General features: G+C 40.3%; 1 long non-coding RNA gene across 1 annotated transcript; it reads right to left on the minus strand.

Annotated features, from left to right (window-relative positions):
- Nucleotides 1-3,838: 3,838 nt before the first annotated feature.
- LOC135278356 (uncharacterized) lies at nt 3,839-6,767 on the minus strand. Its single transcript, XR_010345872.1, has 3 exons — nt 6,647-6,767; nt 6,316-6,464; nt 3,839-5,565 (listed from the first exon to the last, which is right to left on the minus strand). It is a non-coding gene; the product is annotated as an uncharacterized LOC135278356 (long non-coding RNA).
- Nucleotides 6,768-6,774: the final 7 nt, after the last annotated feature.

Raw genomic sequence — 6,774 nt, forward strand, 5'->3', positions numbered from 1 at the left:
AAAACAACATCAACAAAAAATATTATTACAGGCTTCCTTTCAGCTCCTTGATTAAAGATTACTTTCAAGCCAGTCAAAATCTAGGTAAAACAAATGGTAATTTTTTACCTGCAGGCTTTGATTTTACAGTTTTCCAGTACCAAAGATCTAGGTGAGGGTCTGTTCCTCTGCCAGTCACTGCAGGCTCAGGCTGTCAGAGAGGTGAATTGTGACACCAGAACAGGACTCAAGAGTCAAAGGCTCCCCAGAATTCCCTACAAGATCTTGGTAAGTTGTTTAATTTTTCTGAATTTTCAATAAATTGTCTTTGAAAAGGGGAATTGCAACTTAATCTCTTCCCCTCAGGAATATGATTTCAAATTCATTGATGATTGCAAGATGCTCAGGTGTTAAGGCGTTTTGATAACACCCATAAATACATTGTCAGCCATGTGCCTGAAGCACATATGCAGAGGGACATCTGGAGTATTTGATGCTGAATGTCTATTATATGAATGCTATTTGACTGTAAAATCCACTCTAGATCAAATGTTTGAATATAAATAGCAAAATAACAGCTATTGGACATGCAAAATTTATAAATACTACTAGGAAAGTAATGCTTTTCTTGTGTTGTTTCTGGGTATGTACATCTGACTTTTATCTTTGTGACCTTCTTAGTTAATATATTACTGAATAAAAGACTCCATGGTAAGCTGTGGGTGCCCCAAGAGCCTTAGAAATGGACTGGAGAAATTCATGTGCAACAGGTCAACAAATACCAACTAAACTGGGACGAAAGGGGAAAAGAGAGGAGGGAAAAACAGACCACAGCACCATCCATTCAAGTAATTACAAGAAAAATGGAGTGCACCACAAAGTTATAAGGTGCGAGTTTACAGCAGCCTTCCAGTACCTGAAGAGGGCCTAGAAGAGAGCTGGGGTGGGACTTTTTACAATGTTATGTAGTGATAGACAATGGAGAATGGCTTTAAACTGAAAGAGGGTTTAGATTAGATATTGGGAAGGAAATCTTTACTGTGAGAGTGCTGAGACACTATGCCCCATCCCTGGAAGTGTTCAAGGCCAGCTGGATGGGGCTTTGTGTAACCTGATCTAGTGGAAGGTGTCCCTGCCTCTTTTTGCAGGGCTGCTCTCGGGTCTTTCCTCTCCCAGTTTATACTTGTCCCAGTTTTACTCCAACCTAGGTGCAGAATCCAGCATTTCAACTTGTTACATTTCATTCCATTAATCACTGACCAATGCTCCAACCTATCTAGATCTTTCTGCAAGTCATTCCATCCAGGGGGGTTGAAACTAGATGATCTTTAAGGTCTTAAGATTCTGTGATTCTACATCCTCAACCACTAATAAACAGCAGCTGACTACATCAGCAGCCCCTCTCATGTCACCAGGACACTGAATAGGAAAGCCCAGTGCCTTAAAGGACTGGAGTTCACGGTTCCATCTCACTTGTTTGTTTTATTCAGTCAAACTTGCCTAATGCAAACAGTAGAGACTCAACAGATTAATTCTAGCACTATCTTTCCTAACAAATTGACATCTTAACGCTAAGAATTTCCAGTAAGGATGATTCAATAGGCTCCCAGTTGTCCTTTTATTCCTACTGGAACATTCATCTTGTAGCTTACATGAATCTTCCTTTTTTGCAATTTGTCATTCTTTGTAAATGCAGAGAGCACCTAAGTTTTTTCTAATGTACCTTTTAAAAATCATGGAATGATAGAATGGATTGGTTTGGAAGCCTTTTAAAAGATTATCTAGTCCAGTCTCCTGGACTTGTGATTACTGCCTTACTGAAATTTCTTGGAGCCTGTAAGGACATGGGAACCAAGATTCCCTTTTAGCTTCAGACGGACCACTTTATCTTCATTAGCGTGAATCATGTGACTCCTCCTGAGCACACGTCTCAGTTTATATATTAAAGTCTTTGAAAATTAGAGATTATTGAGTCTTGAGGGTCTTTTTAGTTAATTTGGAATTATTCTTATTAATATATTATTATAGCACAATCTAGTCAAAGATGTTCCTGTTCATTGCATTGGGCTAAATGACCTTTAAATGTCCCTTTCAACCCAAACCATTCTATGACTTTATAAAAAAATGTGAAGTGACTTTCTGTTATCACCACCAGTCCATTGATAACTGGCAAACACATTCTAGAATCTCTTCTATGAGCTGACTGAAATCTGTCCAAAAAATCCATTGAGCTCTTGTCTCTGAATTTCCAACCAAGACATTCCAAACTCCACCAGAGTTCAACATTCGTCCAATTTCCAGCCTAAACTTCAAGTCAGTTGATATCTGATTTCCTGCCTGCATTGTTCTTCAGTTGGAGCCCTCTTTTTTTGCTAAACCAGCCACTTCTAGGGTTACCTACTGACATAGCGCAGAGGCACACACAATAGTTTTACATTTATTAGCTCATGTACCTCAGTTGTGACAGAAAAAAAATAATATAATAATACTCTTTTTCTTCTGAGACTGGGAATGCCACATTCCTGCATCTACAGTCCCTGAAAACATACACTGTACCATTGCAGCTAATACTGGACTTAACAGATTAGAGTAAATCAGCAGAGATTTTTTTCCAAGATGCAACTTTTCAAAATTATCTTTCTGTTGAATACAGCTCAGCTGTTCAGCACTAGATAAAAATTCACAGACCAAAAGGAAGCTAATATTTCCACTTATGCTAAACACAAGTAATAACATGGGAAAGGAGGGGTTGCAGAGCAGCCTGCAGAGGGGGATCTGTGGGTGTTGGCCAGCAAGAGGCTCAGTGGGAGTCAGGAGTGCCCTGGCAGCCCAGAGGGCAACCCCCAGCCTGCGGTACATCAAACACAGCACGCCCAGTCAGTCTTAAAAGGAAATTATTCCGTTGTGTTCAGTGTTGGTGTGGCCTCACTTGGAACACTGTGTGCAGTGGCCCCACACAAATTAAGAAGGAGGTGAAGGTCCTTTAATGTGTCCAGAGGAGAAAAACAAAGCTGGTGAAAGGGCTGGAAGGAATGGTCTAGGAGAAGTGTCTGAGGACTATGGGTTTGTCTAGCTTGGAAAGAAGAAGGCTAAGGGGCAACCTTGTTGCTTCCTACAGCCTCTCAAAGAGGAGAAGTGGAGAGGGACATGTTGATCTATTCTCCCTGGTATCCAGTGACAGGACATGTGGGAATAGCTCAAAGTTCCACCAGGGGAGTTTCAAACTGGACATCAGGAAGCATTTCTTTAATGAGAGGCTGTTTGAACACTGGAACAGGCTTCCTAGAGAGATGGTTGATGACCCAAGTTATCAATAGCTAAGAGGCTTTTCAACTGTGCCGTTTTTGACATGCTGTAGCTTTTGGTCAGCCCTGAAGTGGTCAGGCAGTTGGACTGACTGATTGTTGTAGGTCTCTTCGAGCTGAACTATTCTATTCTATTCCATTTATTTTATTCTATTATACTAGCTGCACAGCAGAGCAGTCATTTATTTGTATCCACCTAAATGCTCTCTGTCATGAGTTTTCCCAGAAAGAGAGCCACACCACCTTGAAAGAAATCTATAGACAATTTCACAGCAGTGCCATTTGCTATGCAGAGGAAAGCAACAAAAGGGTTACTCTGCCACACCTTGTTTCACACACACATAAAAGACAGTATATCATGCTGTCAGTAACAAAACGCCTCTGTTCAGGGCAAGGATCTGGCCAGGCTGTTTTACGGCTCTGCCAATCCCACAGCTCACAGCTCAGCAGGCTTATTCATTTCCACAGCTGCACCTGGCACCAGAAAACTCAAACAACCTGGCCACACCAGAAAAGGGAAGGAAGAAGAAAAAAAAAAAAAAAAGCCAGGCAAGTAGCAAATAGAAGAATGCATAAGCAAATAGAAGAATGCATATAAGGGAAAGAGCTGAACAGAGAAAGATAACAGAAAGTAGCTAAGAAAGAGGAGGTAATGTAAAAGAAAGGGGAGATTATTCCTGCTTGAATTTCTTTAAGGCACATGACAGGAGGCATGGAGAATCAAAAACATAATTCACCCACATAGGAACAACAATGACTCCATTTTTAGAATGCCAAGTGTTTGCTTAAAGTATCAAACCCTGGTGCTAATCTACTCTCCTCAGTTAGAACATTTTTTGTCTTGAAAAAAATGCAGGTGCTTGGTTGTGTGAGCACTTCGAAGCTGGTGACTATACCTATTGCAATTGCTCTGGTCTCAAGAGCTGTCTGGGTGTTAGAAACCCTCTGTGATGTGTATATTTTTTTATATATTATGCATTAACCATTACCTATTTTAAATAAATGTTATTTTTATATATCTCTGCAATGCCCTGATACACCGCTTTCTACTGGGATCTCTTCCCAAAAAATGGGTGGCATCTGCGACCAAGGTGTAGTAAAGAATCTTTAAAAACTACAGAAAAGATTAATGCAGAGGTAGACTCTGGTGGTCTGATCAAGCATGTCCTTGTCCTCCACCCCAGGGAAGCCAGAAGTTTCCTGGCACTCCTGTAAGCAAGATTAGTCAGCATGAATAGGGAGTGGCAGGCAGAGCTAGGGGCAAGACAAGGTTTCAAGGGAGTCACCAAGATCCAGCCACTATGGCAAGGCTGCAATAGTAACTTTCTAGAGCACCTGTGCTTACAGCTATTATTCCTGAGAGAAAACACTCTCCCTCCTGACAAAAGTTTGGCTGTTTTGGATGATAATTAATTGCTGTTAAAATTTTATCAAGAGAATTTAGACATTTGTACTTTTTTTAGATGTTTGTACTTTGAGAAAACAGCAACCTAGTGCATGCCTCACACCTTGAATGCCCCTCTCCTCACCTGGCACCAAGAAGGGCTCAGCTGCTTTTATGGTTTGAAAAGCAAAGATTAACATTCTCTTTGTTCTGCAGTGTCCGTGAACTCCGAATTGCTGCTGTCCCCACCGGGAAAACAAAGATGTAATGATCAATGGATCCTCCCTTGCAAACTGACTGTAGGGACAGAACTTCAGCCTGGTTATGGGAGGAGGAGTGGTTACCTGCTGCCAGGTTAAAGTGGCAGAAAGACAGAAAGAAATTCAGCCTCAGTGGTTGCTGACACACTCACTAGCTGAATTAAAGTAAAATTGATACTGTTTGACATTCTTTTTGTAACAGCAGGATAATTATTTTTGTAAAATGGGGTCACAGAAGTTTTTTAGACAAGGCAGCCAAATTAAATATAAAAGAAACAACAAACAACTTTTTTATAATAGCTGAGGTTCTTGTAGGATGTTCAAGACATGTAGCTGGCCCACACTTAAGTCATAAACAACTTAAGAGCACACATCTAAGCTCTGGCAAGGCAATTTATAGAAGAGCTGCCGTGCTATTGAGCTCTGGGAAAATATTATTCCATTCATTTCTCCTGCAAGCACATATGACTTCAAAGGGAAATCAATGCTAAGATTCTTTCAAAATAAATTCATTTAGGTTTTTACTCCACCATATCAGCATTTAAAGCTGGCAAATAGTTGTAAATACATACTATCATCTCATTAACAGTGTGCTGGATTGGCAACAAAAAACTCTTTCAGAATTCCTCAAAGCAACCTGCAGATTGAAAAGAAAGTTACAAATCATGGTTCTTCTCTTACAGCTTTTTGATGTAAAGAAATACTTAACCATTAGTCTAGGAAATGTAATAAACATCTGAAAGCAGAATCTACTTCTTAATCACCAAATTAAAAGGGTTGCAATATGAATGCACTGCCTCATTTATCTCAAACAGGAATAGCTAAAAGGAAACTTCACAGTACTTCTATTACCATTAGCTGCTGTAGCTACAACAGCTATTAAACCTCGGCCAAAATACACCCCTGTTCTCCAGACCCTGAAGAAGAATCCTCACAGGAGCTCAGTGTGTACCGCTGTGTGAATGTGCATAGTTCTGTGTGGTTATAAAGTGATCAGTCCAGCACAGCAACAGAAAAATAAGGCATACAAAAGCCCTTAATACTGTGAATTTCACCTATATTGACTCATTTATGCCTTTTGTTTTCTTTAAATGAAGTCAACTATTTTTATGCAGCGGTATCAGCAAACTCCATAAAGTGGTATATTCTAAGTAAGTAACACAAGCAGATATATGTGACTTCAGAAAAACTTTTGAGGTAAAACTCTTCCCCTCATGATAGCCATGGAAATTATAATTGTTGCAACTAACATCAAATTATTTATTGTTACATCATGCAATAAAGGAACACAATGTGATTGGAAAGACTCCCCTAAGGCTGGTTCCCCTCTCTGACCCCAATAGTATCACAAATAATATCATAACCAGCAGCTTCTGAAGTTACTCACCACAACTGAGTGTGATCCTGGAAAGATTAACTGGGCAACTGCCTCAGCAGAGAGAATGTACAAGAAAGCAATTTAATTGTTTCACCATCATGAAGAATCAGTTATGCCTTCGTAAGCATCAATTAATCAGGTGTATCCAGGAAAGATCCCTGCCAGATAAGAGTAGGAAGGACATGGCTTGGAGCATATAAAAAATGAGGATTACAGGGAAGGATGTCCTAAAAATGTCTAGAATTTTATTTCCCCATAAGACTACACTCACCCCTACCAATTAGGTGTTATACCTAATATAATATACAATATATATATTATATACACTAAGGTATTATACCTTAACGTATCGGTTTGCTGCCGCAGCCCTGCGCACCTCCTGCACGCTGTGGCTCACCTTCCTCGGCGGAAGCGTGGCAAACAAACCGCAAACTCCGGGAGCGCCGGGGAAGCGGGGCCGGAGCTCCG

The sequence above is a fragment of the Passer domesticus genome, chromosome 1, assembly GCF_036417665.1.
Source record: "Passer domesticus isolate bPasDom1 chromosome 1, bPasDom1.hap1, whole genome shotgun sequence".
Taxonomy (NCBI): Eukaryota; Metazoa; Chordata; class Aves; order Passeriformes; family Passeridae; genus Passer; species Passer domesticus.